General features: G+C 38.4%; 1 long non-coding RNA gene across 3 annotated transcripts in view; it reads right to left on the bottom strand.

The window, feature by feature from the left end:
• Positions 1-19,309, bottom strand: part of LOC141548286 (uncharacterized) — a 370,078-nt gene that overhangs the window by 279,111 nt on the left and 71,658 nt on the right. The gene's annotated exons all lie outside the window — the stretch shown is intronic.

The raw sequence follows: 19,309 nt of genomic DNA on the forward strand, positions 1-19,309 counted from the left end.
CCAGGTGGAATGTTATCCATCTTCTTAAACTGTGGATCAGAACCCCATATGAGATCCCATAACTAAATATGATTTATTATCAGTAAATGTTTAATTTGTATACTTATTTTATATAACTATATACCTGGATCATGTAAAAATTTCTCAGGCAAAAGGGGTCACAAGTGAAAAAAGTTTAAGAAACCCTGCATTTAATATAACCTTACAATGCGACATCTCTTTCTCCCTCCATTAATCTGTATCTAGATGTTCTGTGTTAGATTTCTGAAATCAGGTGAGAATACCTAGATCAGGAACTGAAGTTCAAAAAAAGTTGCAGGTGAAAAAAGTTACATGCACAATGCATGATGGGAAAATTATGACTAGCTGATAATTCATCTGAAAACGTGTGAAGGTTTTGAGTGGACTTCAAGTGAAATATAAGGAAAGCTTGCATTTATACAGCACTTTTTGAGATACTAAATCTCCCTGTCTCAACCAGGCTTGAAGTACCTAGGGGCTACTCATGGTGCTAGGGTCATTCTAACTGGCATGGGAGCTTTGCTGTGCTCCTTTTCTACCAGGGCCAGTTCTTCCCTGTTTTGTCTCTCCTGATCCCAGACTCGCCACAGTGATGCTGAGCTTAGTTCAGAGCCCGCAGTTATATACCTGGTATAATTTACAGAGCCTGCAAAATTTTTAACTTGGAAAAGGAGACAACAGAAATAAATGAGAAGGGAAGGAGAGGAGGAATGACTTTCAGATAATTCCACAATACCAAGACACAGGCATCGATTAGAAAAGAGCAGGGATTTATTTTCCCATGCTTCTGTGGATCCCAAGGTACTTATGCTAACTGCTGAAGGGAACAGAGTGATGGGTTGAAGAGGATGTGGTATGTGAAAACCAGGAAAAGATAACCAAAGTATGATGGTAAATAGAAGCAACAGTGGAAATAGTGTTAGAAATGGAAGCACAGGCAGGAAGGACAAAGGCAGGCCTGTCATGTAGAAGCCAGAGTGAGGGGATGGAGACTTCAAGAAGAATAGGCCACTAGAGAGAACACAGACAGCATTCGCTGAGGCACTCCAACTCCATCCATACTAAGATTTTTGTTTGTTATGAGTTTGTTTATAGGAGGATAAAGGGGCTTGGCGCCTCGTGGGAAATGAGGAACAAAGATCTCTATTTTGCTACAACTGGACTCAGAGATGAAGCCTGATTTGGCTCTTATATGCTTATAAAATTTTCTATGTTCAAAATGCTTGTGGATGAGCTAACTTGAATTCCCAAAGGAAAGAGCCGACATTGAACAAAATTCAGTTGTAGAGAGAAAAAGAAAGAAAAGAGCAGAAAATGAGAGAGGGGGTAGAGAAACAGAGAAAGAGAGAAACAGAGACAAAGAGACAGAAAAAGACAGGGACAGAGACACAAAGTGATAAAGAGACAGAGACAAAGAGAAAGAGAGAGAGAGAGGCAAAGAGAGACACACACAGAGAAAGACACACATTCAGAGATAGAGAGACATAGAAAGAATGACAATAGGCATTTTGCGTGGGAGTTAAACCATTCTGGAGTTATTACAGAAAAGTCCTCCAAGACTGAACTCTCTTCCTCTGCACAGAGCTTTGGTTCTAAGCACTAGAGTTATAGAAGAATTTAGAATTATCTTCCCACAGACTTACTTTTGTTTCCATGGTGATTCCATTCAGCATCCATCTCCCTTCCCACCCACTCACTAGTCCAAGTAACTGCCATGAAAAATCAAGAAGTTGAATGATTAAAGCCTCCAAAAACATTTGGAGAGTTCAGGTTCGATTGGATGGTTTGTTCCCTCCATTTTGATTGTGCTTGCTCTTTTGTGAAATGTCTTGCAACAATTTCAACTCTTCTCCTGGAACTTGGGAAAAGCTTTTAATTCCACCTTCAGTAGGAGCCTAAATTCACAAGATACTGCAAGCCTGAACATCATTGCTTGATGCTCATGTGGTTATGGTTCATAGTTGCTTTTAACATTTGATTTTTAAGAATTTAATGTATTTCTCATAAGTTAGAGCCTCACAGAGTGGCAAAAGTCATAATTTTTGTCCTATTACAAAATTTTCTTGTTTGTCAACTCATGGGAGATAGTTTGGACCAGATGGCCTTTCGAGATTTTTCCAGCTCTAAGCAAGGAACCTATGAAATTGGACACCCCCATCTCACTTTTGGTGTTCCCAGATTCCCCTTATACTCATAAAGTTACTGATACAAAGAGAAATCTATAGATTCTCTCTCTCTCTCTCTCTCTCTCTCTCTCTCTCTCTCTCTCTCTCTCTCTCTCTCTCTCTCTCTCTCTCTGTCACTTTCTCTCTCTCTCTCTCCCCCTTCTCCCTTTTTCACTTTTGATAAATACTGCAATGCTAGCTGGGGGACAAAGGACAATTAATTACTTCTCAGTGGCCCAAATGACACTCTAAGACTGTATATTGCAGAATAATTGTGATTGTGCCTTCATTGGGAGAAGCTCCCTCTCTCATCAGCAGTTGAAATGAAAACCGTGGAACATCCACCTGCACCCTGAAAATCTCAGCAACTCCAATGGTTGTTACAAATAAGCAAGTACTTCTGAGTTCTCTTGGCTTTAATGACAAAGAGAAAGGAATTGTATGAATAATGCCAAAAAGCAGAGCCAACCTTTCATCTCATATACAGAAAGTACTAGTTAGGAGTCAAATCAATGGCCATGGATTTCCCCTCTTTTTCTCTGTGTCCTAGACCACCCTTCTGCACCATCCTTAAGAGCAGGATAGGAGCCTTAATAATCCAAGCACTGCATGAGCAGGCCTTGAATAATTGAGAAGTGATTGTTAAAATTTCTTGTTCCATAACTAAGTCCAAAGTGGATGCTGTATTTAAAAGCAGTGGTCATCTCAGCATTTTTTCCCTTGTCTTTATGGCCTGAGATAAATTGTTGGTACTACAAAGATTCAGAGCAACTGGAATACTAGTAAGTAATAAAATGAAATGTCACTCTCTCCTGCAGCAATAAAGCCAGCAGGGCTATGTTAGCATCATGGGCTGGAAGGCTAAATGTTTGATGCCCTTTTCATCTAATTAAGATGAAATGGGAAGAATTGGTACAAAAGGGACCAATGACAAGGGGGAAGTATCATCCAGTGGCTGGCCATATTTCATTGTGGGAAGACCATAGTATTATAGATTTTAAAATTGCAAGGATCATTAGAGGTCAACAAGTACAATCTCCTCAGTTTACAGGTGAGGAAACTGAGGCCTATGGAGAGTAAATGAATCATTCCGTATTAGACAATAAGTATGTGAGATAGGATATGAATCCAGGTCTTCCTGATACTCTACGGCACATCAGAACATTATGTTAAAGCCGAACATGCATTGGATTCTGAGCCAGAGAGCCCACATTAGAAAACTCTTTGTTACTTACTAGCTGTGTGACCATAGGGAAATATTTAATTTCTCTGTTCTATCTCTATCCCTATATATAGGAGTTTGGCCTGGATGGCTTCAGAGTAATGGTTTGTTGTTATTGTTGTTGTTGTTGTTGTTTTGTTTTGCTTTGTTTTGATAAGGGTAGGGGTGTGGGGAAAGTTGGTAGAAAGGTATGGTAAACATCAACCAATAATCTTTAACTAAGTTATTGCCGGCTTGAAAATTGGTGAGATCATTCATATGTGTGCCCCCAAAGGTTCTCTACAAGGTTGTCCTTGAGCCAAGGTCTGAGAAGGTGTAGTTAACTGTATGTATCCTGGCTATTGGCCCTCCTCTCCAATCTGGCATCCTCATGTGAGAGCTATGTGACCCTTATGTGATCCCTTAGTTGCCAGAAATACCCTTTCCTTTCATCATCTGACTAGCCAGATAATCTGCTAACTGATACCAAGTCAATTAGTTATAGCTAACTTTGACTCACTGGATAGCTACTTCCCAATGACCTTTGCATGTTTACAGAGGCCTTCAATGCTTTCACCCATAGGAGACACTTGACGATTTGAAGAAGGGGCAAATATTTGGTATTCCACTTCTAACCTTTTGGTGTCCCACAAAAGTCACATCTGACTCTTAGTGATCCCATTTGAGATTTTCTTGGCAAAGATACTGCATTGATTGGCCATTATTCATCTTCAGCTAATTTTACAAATGAAGATGCTGAGGCAAACAGAGTTAAGTGACCTGTCTAGAGTTACATAGTTAGTGAGGTATCAAAATGAGTATTGAAATGAGGTAACATTTGAATTTATGAAGGTGAATCTTTCTGACTCAAGGCCCAGCATTCTACCTACTGCATCACTAGCTGCCCCCATGGCACAGAGGCTATTGTCTATTTAACCCATAGGTAAAGAGGTCCAATTTACAATATTCCTTTTCACCTAAGACAGAGGTCACTTTTATTATGATGTCAATAGAACTCGATAACTGTCTGGCACACGTCCTTGTGTTTTTAAGGTCCTCTTTATCCATTTGGCCATAATTAGCTGCTTAATAATAAAAGCTCTTAAAACCCCCCCACTACATTAGAGGCCTTAGATGCACTGGGAGTCAATGGTTTCAGTCATAACACTGCATGTAAGGCCCCCTGAAGGAATTAGAAGTTATTTAATTAGGGCATTAAACGCCTCTGGAAGTTACAACATAGATCAACAGGCCACAAAATGACATGTTTAATGGAGACAAATCATTACCTTCTAAAGGCACTTTGTTTCTTGCTTCCCATAGGATTTAGAGCTAGAAAAGACCTTACAGATCAGCTACTCCAATCCCTTTCTACTGCAAATGATGATACTGAATTCTAGAGAAACTCAGTGATTTGCCTAAGGTCACAAAGTACTGGGTAACAAAGGTAGTATTTGAACCCAGCTCCTCTGATTGAAATCTGGTATCCTTCTTACTTTCTTGTCCCTAATATACTTCTTTCTCTATTATTTCACATAATCATTTAAAAATATTTTTCCTGTCTTTCCCATTCTCTTGTAAGTTGCATGATGTCAAGGACCATGTCTTGCCTATAGTTTTAACTATAGTTAAAGTTCATATATTTAAAGTTCATTCATTCATTTGTTTTTATTTTGTTAGCAAGATACACTTTGTCTTCTAAAAACTCTGTACAGATAGTTTTGCTGGCAACTATACCCAAAAAATAGGGATTTATCAATATTCAAGGTAGCAAATAGAGCCATAACTAAGGGTGGGCCAGCTTGGCCTTTCAGATGATAGCAACATATTGAGGACATTCAAAGCACTGATATTCCTTTAGCAAAAATAGTTAAAAGAAGCTACTAAATGACCTGCTTTTTCTTACACGCCATACCCCAGCTGGCCTCTTCCCTAGGCGAGCCCCCTCCTGCTCTTTTCCTCGGCAGCAACCTCATGGTGTCTTGGCACCTTTGCCTCCTCTAACTCAGGCGTTCTGCAGTTCTATGACTATGTGACCAAACAAACAAACAAAAAGAAACCCATTTGTTTAGAGTTAGGTCATGGGAACTGCCGGTAGGAGATGTGAGCAGGTGGAAATCTGAGAAAGGTCTTGAGTCAGGGCTACCATTTGGGTAGGAAAGGGGAGATCTGGGCAGCATGGATTGGGACAGAGAGCTAGAGCACAGATCACATCAAACATACTTTGCCCAGTTTTATAATTGTGCCATCTGTAAACAGCCATTAATATCAACACCTGATCCAATTTGGAGCTCTACCCACAATAGCCAAGAAAAGCCAAGCCATTCCAATCATCCTTATTACCTTCATCCTCAACCTTTCACATTTTCCAGTTCACTACTAGTCAAAACTATGCTCCAGAGTTTACCCACTGTTGTCACGGACATATTAAGTTATTCTACTCGATTGTTTCCAAATTTGAGAACTTTAGAAAGCAGGGCATGAACTTAGAAGTAAATGAGAAGACCAGACTAGAGAGGTCTTTGGGAGAGCTATGGACCACAGTCACTGAAAAAGCAGTCAAAGGAGTGACAGAGCTGCCAAACTGCAGGATTTGAGTCCCTAACCATCTGCTTTGCTTGAATTTTTCCAACCATACCAGGTCTATGTGTTCCCTCTGACACAAATATATATATGATGATACAAATCCTCATTCCTGACAGAATTAATAGAAATTCTGGGACTTTGGCTTTCTGTAAGGAAAATAAGGAGTTACCAAACAGATGGGATGAACAAAAAAAAAAGAGCTGGCTTAATTCAAGGGAATAATAAGTTCAATTAACATAGCTTCATGAGCTTATCACAACTAAGATTATTCTAGGCAAGAACTGAGAGGGCCTATTGGGAGATGCTGGAAATCCAGCCATGCTTTTTTGCTGAGGTTCAAGACGATGGAATAAAGAGAACTTATGAAGTCGTTTGCAGCCCTAAGAAGCCCAAATCTCTGAAATAATGGGCCACTGAGCTCTCCAGTTTTTCTGTATTTTCTCCTCAGGGGTCCCTTGAAATGCTTGATAAAAGTGGACATCTGGGATACTCCATTTACTAGGAGCAATTTGGTTGCACTCAGGATAGAAAAGGAGGAGGGATTTAGTCTACTCACAGGGCACATAGTTTATTGACACAGGTAGTAGCTTATTGAATAACATATTTTAAAATTTTTACTTCATTTCTAATGATGATATGACTTCAAGAATGATAGACTTAGGGAATTATCTTTTGATCATTCAACTGGGATCCCAAGTTGGGTACCCTGAAAGATGACTATCCCAGACTCAAGGTCCTCCGTGGGTGTATTCTCCTCAAGTCATAGTTCAGGCATCCACACTTAAGGTAAGAGTAGAAAACTAATATAATGTTGAATAATTATCTGAGTGGCTCTCTGGACACTATACCTCTCATTCTTTTCCTTCAGATGACTGATGATGTGGGAGAGGACAAATTGAATGGCCTGATGTAGATGGTAGGTCTGTGCTGGAGCAGAATGATAGAGAAGGTCAAAAAGATAGGGGAAGATGGGGGGACAGAGGGTTTGAAGGCCAGAAGAGTTTTGTCCTGACGTCACATTGCAGATTTAGAATCACAAGAGACCCTAAGGACTATCTGATCTAACATGTTCATTTTACAGATGAGAAAATCTGTTCACAGTTATCTTGATAAATGCCAGTTAGGATCTGAACCCAGGTCCCTTTGACTTCAACTCTTTCCCTCAACAATGAGAAGCCAATGAGAGTGGTCCCCAGCTATTTAGAGAAATGGGGATTGATTGGAAGGACCTTCTAGGTTTTGTTGGAATTGTCTCTTAAGAACAGATGATGATGGATCAGTCTCTGTTTGAAAGCATGATGAAGACACAGACAGTATTACTGCAGCAGGAAAGCAGTGCATCCCTCTTCCTCGGCTGATTTAGTCCATTAGGCCTGCTGCTGAGGCGTGACTAGAAACAGGTGCATGAGATGTCTGGGTGGAGGGGTGCGCAGCGTTGAGAGGACAAATGCTCCATAATGGGGAATGCTATGTGATTAATTTTGATATCCTGATGGGAGAGGAAGAACCAAAACCAAATATCCCAAGGTAACTCTATTTCTGAAAAGGAGGAAATGTCAGTGTTAGTTAGAAAACATTGAAGTTTTGTTTTTTTAAGTCTCTGTTTTGGATATTTTAATATACTTTATTGGAAGAAAAGAATAAATATGAAATGAGCAACATCCCTGTACCTGCATCCCTTTCCCCCTCCCCCTTACGGCTAGATCAGTGCTTCTCAAGTAAGTAGCAAAGAGAATGGGACCAACCACCCAAAAGATAAAATGAGGCTTTTCATGCTGGGAAAATTATGAAATAGGCGAGGGCCACATGTGGAAGGAGAAGGGAAAATGATTGGGTGGATGACAATGAAATGGAGGACCAATTTGTGAGTCACTAACATTGGGACGCATTTCAGGTATGCTGAGAGAGAAGCCCCTAGAGAGCTTTGCATAAGGATATTCCCATGTGCAGCCATTATCTCCCTCCCGAAGAGCACTAAACATGTGGGGTCATGGGGAACCAGCATTCAAACACTGAAAGTGGACAGGCACCCTGTCACCAAAGTGAATTACAAAAACCTTAGTGTCATTTTTAGCTTTAAGAGATTAAAACTAAAACTTTTAAAACTCTCCCTCTCTCTTTCACTTTCCTTTCTTCCCCTTTTCTCTGTTTCTCTGTCTTTGCATGTACATATATATATATGTATATATATATATACATGTATATATATATATACACATCCACATATATATGTGTATATGCATATATTATTTATACATATGCATGCATTATTTATACATACATATTTAAAATAAACATGCATTTATCTTATTTGTTTAAACACATTTTTCTGCAACAAAACTCACAAATTTCACTAAACTACCAGAAGGGTCCAGGACACAAAAAGGTTGGAGCCCCCAAAAGAGCACATGTAACAGAGGAAGAGGTTCTCTGCATTGATAAAACTATGTCTATGTCAATAAACATACACATATAAATCCCCACAAATATGCATCTTTTCCAAAGCTACATGCACACACATACATGTAGGAAGGGATGAACAAGTAGCATGTTTTTGATGAATGGTCCTGTTAAATCTCTGTTGAGGATGGTTGCCTCTAAATTATGTAGTTGGAAGCTTGTCACAAACATTTACTACATGTATGAGCCTGGCTAGGTCATTTCACTCTGTGAGCCTCATCTGCAGGTTCCTCTTCTGTAAAAGGTCACAATTACTAATTCACCCTTCCCATTCTGATTCTATGATCCAATGTTTCTAAGTCTTATTGGAACTGTTAGCACATCGGTATATTTGCTGAGTCAGAATCTCTACTGTGAAATAGAGAACAGGTGAACTAAAAAATCTGATTATAAGCAAAATCCCAATGCTGATTCTATCACATACTGTCATCAGGTCAAACAGCCTCTCCAATTAGAAGGTGAGACGCTTGGGCCTAGGGGGTCATTCCATTCTTTGTATTTTTATCCCCCAATGCCTAGTACAGTGTCCAAAAGGTAGTAAATGCTTTACAAAACCTAGATGACTGAATAACTGATTGATGGATGAAGTAATCCATCTTGACAGTAGACTTACCAGAAGATACAATTCAAGCATTTCTTTTAGTGAACCTTGGTCAGTATTTACATCTTTTGAAATTAAGACCTTGAATAAGGTGGCAGAAACTATTTATATACTTGAATTATGATTAATTATAATGATATCAAACAAAAGCAATAACAATGAAAATTTGTAAAATGCTTTAAGGTGATTTTAAAACAATATTATGATTGGCTAGGGTTATATATAACTTCATTGTGTTACGAAAATGGGAAATATATCTTATTTTAGGCTAAAAATGACTGAAATTCTCTGGATAGCCTAGTTTTACATAGTAAATATAATCTCATTTTTTCTCGAACCTGATAAAGAGGGATCCAGCATCTCAGCATTGTTATGGATTTTCAGTTGATAGTTAATCTTGCTTGTACACCATTTTTTTACCCTATCACATAATAGTGTTACTTTTAGGTAAGCAGGATTCATTCTAAAATCGTTGCCATGCAGAGAATTGCATTTGCCCCTTGACCTTGCTATCACCTTTCCATTTGCTCATGTTATTCTGGTGATAAGCAAAGTTCTTTCATAGAGCTGTTAGTCTCCACAAATCTTGCTTGATGATCTGGAACAGTGATGAAGAATTGAAAAGCGCTATCAATGTACCAATCATCTCTGCCTCAGTAAATTTTGTCAAAACCTTCTATTTATTTCCAATATACATTTTCCTTTGCCTTCCACTGACAAGGACAGGTATTCAAACATATCAACAAAAGCATAAGAAAAGGAAATGGGGGAAAAGAGATCATGGAAGCTGAAACTGACAAATTTTAAAAAATAGCAAAAGAAGAGATTATAAAATGATTGTAAATTTCTCTAGTTTTTATTATTATCTATTGGCTGTTAAATTTCATCACCAAACTTCAAGGATTTGTATGTTAACTTTAACTTAGTGCTACTCATTTTATTCTAGTTCTTTTTAATTAAAAAAAAATCAGAGCTATGATTTTGTCTCTAAGAGGAACTCCTAGCATGCAAGCTTCCTTTACTAATTCACATTATCAATTCCTCCATTATGTGTGTGTGTGTGTGTGTATCTGTATGTTTGGCAGTCTGTGGACCAATTCTTGGAATGTCTTTGAATATATAAAATAAAATGAAATAAAAACATTAAAATAAAATCAAAGTTGGCGACCCCAGGTGAGGAGCTCTTGTGTTAGAGTGATTTGTCATTAGTCACAGAGCTGGTATGAGCAGGAGGCACATCTGAAACTACATCTTCTTTTTTTATTTATAATTTTTTTCACAGTATATATGCATGAGTAATTTTTTTTATAATATTATCCCTTGTATTCATTTTTCCAAATTATCCCCTCCCTCCCTCCATTCCCTCCCCTTGATGACAGGTAATCCCATACATTTTAAATATGTTACAATATAACCTAGATACAATATATGTGTGTAAATACCATTTTCTTGTTGCACGTTAAGTATTAGATTCCGAAGGTATACGTAACTTGGGTAGATAGACAGTAGTGCTAACAATTTACATTCACCTCCCAGTGTTCCTTCTCTGGGTGTAGTTGTTTCTGTCCATCATTGATGAACTGGAAGTGAGTTGGATCTTCTTTATGTTGAAGATTTCCACTTCCATCAGAACACATCTTCATACAGCATTGAAGTGTACAGCGATCTTCTGGTTCTGCTCATTTCACTCAGCATCAGTGGATGTAAGTCTCTCCAAGCCTCTCTGTATTCCTCCTGCTGGTCATTTCTTACAGAGCAATAATATTCCATAACATTCATATACCATAATTTACCCAACCATTCTCCAATTGATGGACATCCTTTCATCTTCCAGTTTCTAGCCACTATGAAAAGAGCTGCCACAAACATTTTGGCACATACAGGTCCCTTTCCCCTCTTTAGTATTTCTTTGGGATATAAGCCCAATAACAGCAATGCTGGGTCAAAGGGTATGCACAGTTTGATAACTTTTTGGGCATAATTCCAGTTTGTCTCCAGAATGGCTGGATTCTTTCACAACTCCACCAACAAAGTATCAGTGTCCCAGTTTTCCCGCATCCCCTCCAACATTCATCGTTATTTGTTCCTGTCATCTTAGCCAATCTGACAGGTGTGTAGTGGTATCTCAGAGTTGTCTTAATTTGCATTTCTCTGATCAGTAGTGATTTGGAACACTCTTTCATATGAGTGGAAATAGTTTCAATTTCATCATCTGAGAATTGTCTGTTCATATCCTTTGACCATTTATCAATTGAAGAATGGTGAAACTACATCTTCTTCCTAAGTACAAAACCTACCTGTTAGTTGCTCTGTGATGTTGTCTGTCTTTGAAAGAATAATATGGATTTATTTCTGGTGCTACTGACTTTAGTGCTTGTTGGAAATTGTAATTTTTTTGGCTCATGTTTTCTTCACATGATATCTCTTCATATACATCTAACTATATTTCTTTGAATATATTTACACAGTCATTATTTCTTAAGGCAACCCAATATATTTGTTCAGTTATTGTCCAAGTGGTGGGCTTCTGGTTTGATTTTATTTGTTTATTTTGGTCATTATAGATAATCTCACTAGGAATAGTCTTCTTCATTCAGCATGACATAATAGAGAGTTTGGCCACTTTTGAATGATTACTCACCTGTAAGTCAAGATGACCTAGACTCAAGTACCATGTTACATACACACTGGCCATATGATTTTGGACAAATCACTAACCTATTGGTGTCCCAGGAAACTCTCTAAAACCACAGATGAGAGATGGGTGGCAGATTTTCATCAGTGAAAGGACTTGCTGTGCTCAGATTTCTCCACCCTAAGAATATCACAGATCCAGACTAAACAACCCATCTGTAGTTACTGTTTCTGTTTCTCAGTTTCCCTTTCATTTTTTTTAAAGAACAAAACAAAACTTCACTGACTACTTTCCTGAAGCACTGTAAGATGATCCCTTCTTGTGGTAAAAACAGTGTAAGAATAGTGTTGTTTTCTTCCTGCAATCAGCAAAAACCATAGATGTGTATGGATCATGCCAACAACTTGAGCCGATTGGTGTGAAATTTCATTTACATTAACCAACCTGACATGGAGGAAGCAGAAAATTAACTTGACGTGTTAATTTTGTATTTTAGAGTATATCCTTATAAAATCAGAAAGCATTTGCAATTATGCAACTGCAGAAAATGGTGCCAGAAATTAATTAGCAATAAAGATGCTATATGCTAGCATGTCCTTAAAGCAGCCTAATTGTCTAAAAAGTCCTTTTCTCTCCTCCACCTGCTGCAATCAATTAACACATGAAGAGTAAATCGATTTCTTTCCACCTATAACTGTCCCCCAACATTTGACAGAGAAATGATTTTATATCCCAGATCCTTGGGAATGTGGCTTTTTTTTTTTACCACCCCCCCAAAGCAGTTAAAAGTGTATTCCTCACCTGGAAATGACTGTTGAATTAATAGCACCACCTGTTCTTTCCCTTGGAAACAGATAACTAAAATTTAGAAAGCTGTAATTGGAGTGTTTACACCATAGGTGCAAGTTTTTCCTTAGGACTTTGACAAAGAACTCAATGCCCAATTACGTACTGCCTTTTATATTGTGAGTGTCCCAGAGAGGGAAAAGGGAGGGAAGGAGGGGAGAGTGTTGTTTCCCAGATGGATCAAAGTTTTGGAGGCAGGAAGGGCACACGGAAACCCTGGGCATGCAAAGCCAAGGCTTGTAGCTGCCTAGAACCAGTTCAAACGAGTCAGAACATGTCTGACAGTAAAAATAACTGGCTGTCTTAGAAAACAATTTGAAGTCTGGATTTGGCTTCAGATGTCCATGAGCCCTTGTATTCAAAGTGATTCCATTGGTTCAGCTTTTGATTAGAATTCTAGGCACTGTGTTAGATGGAAAAATAAAGACTACTCGCCCTCAAAGAGTTTATTTTCTGGAGGAAACAAGGAGTGTCCATATAAATAAATACAAATTATATGCCAAGTAAATATCATGTGATTTAGGGAGGGGATTAGTAACTAAAGGGATTGAGGAAGGTCTCTTGGAGCAATGGCACTTAAGCTGAACCTGGAAGGAAGATGAGGATTCCAAGGGGCAGAAGTGAGAAGGAACAGCATTCCTGCAATAGGAACCGCCTGTGGAAAGATATGGAGGATCCAGTGTCATGTACTGTGAATAGCAAGAAGGCCAATTTGCCTGCATTAGACAAGTGAGTGAGTGGGGGAGAAATGTGAAATAAGTCTGGAAAGATAGTCTGGACCTTTGAAGGCTATGATATAGCCAAAAAGTTATTCAGTCACTGAGACTGCATGCAGGCCAAGCATCACCATCAGTGGGAGCTCATGGGAAAATCAATAGCAGTACATATACATATAAGGTCCATAGACCTTAATTTTGAATGAAGAGTCCCATTGCACAAAAACTTGAAGGAAAAAAAAAACCTACTGTAGTGAATGCACAACAAATTCTTCCTATTTAAGTTTCAAATAGATGTTCCAAAAATCGATTACTTAGCATGTGCCAAAATGACATTTTACTCTTCAACTGGTATCATCATTTTAAAATATGTACCAGAATACTTTCCCATAATTGGGAAGACACTGAGTTCAGTGAGTGACTGAATGGAGGACTTAAAGGTCTTTCTTTCATACAGATTTTCAGGATGTCTGAGCCTCTCTTAGACATGGGATGGCAGAGTTCTTCTTCTTCTGCATCTTAATTGAGGCCTATTCATTTTTGCAGACTGTGGCATGGGTACAGATCAGAATTTGGGCCCGCCACCAGCGGCCCACTGACAGACAGGGGCTCAACGTTTCAGACACGTGTCTCTCAGTGACTGCTCCTTACACAAAGCCTTCTCTTTTAGCAGTCAAGAAGAGACTTTGGAGCTCCCTGCCTGCTTCCCCTCAAGCTGGGTTAATTGAGAAAAGTCCCTGTGTCACCTGCAGGCCAAGATGGAGGAGATGGTTACTACATTGGTTGTGTTGATTCAGAGCCAAATTCAGAATCCCTGCATATAACTCAATTCCACTAAGATAGAGATCCTGTCAAGTGCTTGCTGTGTGGAATGGGAACAATGCCATTTGCCAGGAGCCTACTTCCGTTCCTAGCTCTCTGGCTCAGCTTCCTCCATCTGGACTGGAATATCGAATTGAACATCTTTATTGCTTATATGAAGAACGACTTCTAACAGGTTATTTAACAAGTCTGATGCCCCCTAGTGCCTCACTGAATTCTTGGGAACTGAAGCTAGGCTCCAAATGATAGTTTATTGGCCTGAAAGAGTTAATATTTCCTATAAGAACCTGAGAGATCACAAGGGAGTGACTCAGAAGAAGAGATCACAGGATCAGAGATTTGGAGCCCGAACAATTCCTAGAGGATATTAAATACAATTCCTGCATCTCACAGATAAGGAAACTGAGGCCCAGGGAGATTGATAAGTACAATACTCCTTAATAAGAAGTGTCAGAGGTGAGATTTGACCCATCTTATCTGATACCACATCCATTGTTCTTACCAATGAACTCATGAAAATCATAAACATAACTGATTTATTTAAAATATCCCCACGCTATACAAGGATCCAAATGCTTTTCTTGAGGAGCTGGGTTTGAATTAGAGATTCACTTCAATTTAAGAAACACTTAAGAGTGTCTATTGTATGCCACTGGGGAGAAACAAATTGCTTCATGTGGCAGACGGTGATGTTTTCTGACCAGTAAAGTATAAGTGTTTCTTAGGCCCCCAACATTAGCTCACAGATAATGAATTACTGTACCTATGATCAACGCAACATGACTTGCACCCTGCTGCTCCTATATCTCCAACTTGATAGATAGAACCATACAGAAATTTCCCGGATAAACAATGAGGACCGATTGAGTAAATCAGAATTCTAACCCAGAACAAAAATTGTACATGATTGCTAGCTTAAGCTGCATGGCCCCATATAATTTCCTTAACTCAGTGAAACTGGTGACACTGGCAATAAATGCCAATCAAGTTAATGGATCATCTCATTTTCTGCCTTCACATACACAGTATCCATTATTGGCAAAAAAATCAACCAAACAGATCCCGAAATAAAAACAAAAAACATTAAAAATCCAGCCATTCTTTCATGTTTTATTTTCTTTGTGTGCTTTCTACCACCCTCAACACAAACACCATTGCTGTCATCATCAACAGTATTATAGCTAATGCAGAGTACTATGAGATTCCCAAAGAACTTTATGTAATTCTCATTTGACTGTCATGCATTTATATTATATATATATATAAAGTTATACACACACAATTGATCTAACTATATCTCCTGATAACAGCAACATCTTGAAGTAAACAATTGTTAGTTTCTTCTTTGTTTTGGTTCTAAGCCTAGGAGATTGGGAGTAGCACTGTATATTAAGAATGTATACCCCTATGGAAAAAAAATCCAAGATCCAAAATGCAAAGGAGGAAGATTAGTGAAGAATATTTGAATAAAGGTCAAAGGATGGAGAGACAGAAGTGCCTTTGTCTTTAGAACATATAAGGAGCAATCTGGATGGAAAAAGGAAATAAATGAGCAGTTTGGAAACAAAATCAATGTTGGCACACAAGCATGATATAAGAGTGATGGGGATTTCCCTTATCCAGACATGTACTGGAGTATTTTCTCTGCCAAAACCAGAGAGGCTAATGACTTTTTGACTTGCCTTATTGCTAATTTCATTCTTCCTAAAGTGGAGGAAGCAACGATGGAAAATTCAATTCTGGATCCGATTCTCATTTTAAAGGATAGGCTACTTTTTTGGGGGTGGAATTGATGGGAACTTTAAGGTGGAGGCACTTAGGGTTTGTGATAGAGAAGAGTAAATCTTGGCATAGTTCAGCATGTACTCTAGATTTGGAGCAACCAGATTTCAGAGGATTTAGAAGAAAGATATCTAGGATCCCATGGGGTCAAACACTACAGAGGAAGACAACCCAGAAGAAATGGGAGATGCTTAAGAATTAAATTCAGAAGGTATAAAGGGAATCAATTCCAATGAGGAAGAAAAGTGATGTTTCTGAAAATATTTATGAGAATGGCCTAACCAAATTCAATTTCAAAAGGAAAAGTACAGGAGATAGAAATAAGGCCAGATAACAAAGGATGAATGAATACAAGGCTGATACATAGTCTTTTAAAAATGACCTCAGAATAGGCTGAGGGTCACATTGGAAGCTAAGGACAAGAAAAAGGGATGCTTTAAAAACCTATACTGAGGGAAAAGGGAAGATCACTGAAGAGATAAGTGGGGCGGAGGGGACTGGGATAATTGACAAAAGAAAAAGAAAAGGTAGAGTTTCCCATTTATTGTTCCATTTCTGTTTCCTTTGTGGGATTCCTTTTATACTGAAAGTGATCAAAGAGATGATGGACGCCTAAAATGTGTAAGGATACCTGTAAGCTGCATATTGACTTGGAAAACCAGATATTCATATTGAATCTGTTCTACTGTTCTTTGAATTATTTTGCTACATTTCAACCTGATTCAGGTTCCATTGGAGGATACTACTGGCTGCAATGCAGCCCAGCCACAGCATGTCGGACACTGGTGGACCACAGCATTTAGCTAAATCTAATAGTATAAAATGAAGTAGTAATTAATATCAAATCTTGTACTTGATTGTACAAAATTAACTTCGAAAATATAAGATTGGGGGAGTAACAGAGGAGTCTCATAAAAAAAGATCTGGGGGATTTAATTGACTGAAAGCTTAATATCATTTAGCAGTGTGATGTAACAACTAAAAAACAAAAAACAAAAAACTTTAATGGCATCTTGGGCTCCATTAAGAAAGACAAAGCTTCTAGCAATGAGAATGTGACTGTTTCATCTTACTTTCATCAGGGATGCTGTGTTCAGTTTTGAGTACTATGATTATTCAGAAGAAGGGACCAGGAGAGTAAATAACCTTGAGTCCATGGCATATGAAGATTGGTTGAAAGAACTGATATTTTTGGCCTGGAGAAAAGAAGACTCAGGGGAGGGTGGAGGATGGTGGTAGAATATGTCTTTAAATATTTTAGGACTTCCATGTGAAATAGGAATTAGATTTGTTCTACCTAGCCTCCGAGAGCAGAACCATAAGCAATAGGCTTTAATGTCAGGGGAAAAGAAAGTAAACAAAAACATCTTTCAACAATTAGTCTTCAAAATATTAAATTACCTACTAGGAGAATACATAGCTTTCTCTTCCTGGGAGATCTTTAACTCTAGATTGGATGGCCCTTATTGGGTACCTTATAATGGACTTTCTTTGGTATATGAGAATAGATGGTCTTTGAGTTCCTTTCCAACTCTAAAATTCTGTGATTTCAATTGGGGGTCATATTCCATATGGGGCATCTCTCTGTGTCTTTGTCTCTGTTGTTCTGTGTGTGTGTGTGTGTGTCTGCCTTTCTCTGTCTCTCTCTCTCTCCATCTCCTCCATACACACATACAACTCACTTGTAGCTTATAGCCTTACAAGTGGACTGAAGAATTAGGGGTTAAATGACTTCAGTGTGGTCACACTGCAGTAAGCATTTATTTCGAACTCATCATGTACCAAGGACCATAATAGGCCCTGGGCATACAAAATCAAAATGAAATAGCTCCTATCTGACATTCTACTGTGAAGAAACAACATGTACCCATATGAGATAGAACAAAATATATAAAGAGTAATTTTGGGGGAGGACAACACAGGTCAAATAGGGAAGGTTGTGGATTAATAACAGAACAATAATTACATGGAACACAATTGAAAGAGGGGCAGAGTGAGATCAGGACACCAAAAGAATTGGGTGACATGGTGATGCTGGTGATTGTGGAAAGTGATGAAGAAAGTTTTGCTTTAGGCACCATCTCCACAGAATGACCAAGATTTTGAGTGGACCCCTAGAACAATTAACCAGTTGCCCTCCCTCATGATTAGCAAACACAGCATGGAACTGATTTTCAGTTCCTAAGGATTAGGTAAAAAGGTGAGTTATACACATAGCAACAAGGCAGCTGCCTAATCCTTGTTCCAGGGTTGTTGTCAGGTAATCAATAAACATTTATTAAGCACCGGCTAAATACCAGAACCGGTGCTAAGCACTAGGGTAACCTGTTCCTGCTCTCCAGGTCTTCCTGGCTCTCCCAATGCTGCCTCTCGGCTTTTAGTCAATTTTCTATAAAACTTTGTCCACAGAGGTTGTTTTTCTTTTTAAAAGACAAATAGCATAAAGTAAGTATTGCCAGAAGTATATTTATTGCAGTCTAAGCTTTAATTCTTTGATGATTTTTACAGAATACCTGAGTTTATCTAACTTGGGGGTATAAGATTCCACCAACCTTTTCACAGACACATCAATATCTCTGAAGGGAACTAAGGTCAAAGACTGAACTTCAAAGTTTCAATGAAGGATCTATAGGTATCATCTCTGTGCTAGATAATTATACTTGAAAAATTGCTAGTTATACCAAAAAAAGTTTCCCTTTCCTTAACAGAAACCAGATTTTAAAACCAAATGGTGGTCATCTATCCTGGAAATGGAAGGCAAGACCACAAAATGTGGATTTTTACTGACACTGACCTCATTAATTAAATTATTAGAAATCACCCATATTTCCCTCCTCAAATGAATTTATACACCAAAAAGATCTTAAAATTGCCCAAAAACATATTGTCATGTGATAAAAGCAGCACTTGAAATCTTCTTCTCCCGTTCAGCCTGAGGAGTTCACAACAAGAACAAATCTCCCCTGGGGCTAGTAAGTCCATCCAAGATGACTTTGCTTTTTATCAATTTCAGAAGTCTGAAACTCTGAGGCATCCGTACAAAAAGCAGGCAGACAAAATGAGAGCTTCATTCTGTGGGATTATATGTAAGAAAGGCTTAAAAAGGGCTTGACTATATGGCCTAGAGATAGTTTGTCTTTGAATTGTGAAGCTGCTTTGATCAGAGTCATTGATGGGCATTTAGCTCTCATGCCTGAAAACTGGGTTTTCACCGTTTGGGAAGGTTCCCAAAGCCAACCGGTAAGACTTTGGAAATGAAATTTGATGAATGGATTTTTGGCAGCATGGATAGGAACATTCTACTATGCTAATCTCATAAAGGTCTTCTGATTCTTGTAAAAGAGTATCATTTTAAAATGAAAGCCATCCAGGACCAATTTTTTTTGCATCTTTGTCCCTATAAAAACAGAGTTTTACTATCAAGGATTGATATTTAAGATCCACAGTTGCCAGATTGACTGTTTTGACTGAATT

The sequence above is a fragment of the Sminthopsis crassicaudata genome, chromosome X (assembly GCF_048593235.1).
Source record: "Sminthopsis crassicaudata isolate SCR6 chromosome X, ASM4859323v1, whole genome shotgun sequence".
NCBI lineage: Eukaryota > Metazoa > Chordata > Mammalia > Dasyuromorphia > Dasyuridae > Sminthopsis > Sminthopsis crassicaudata.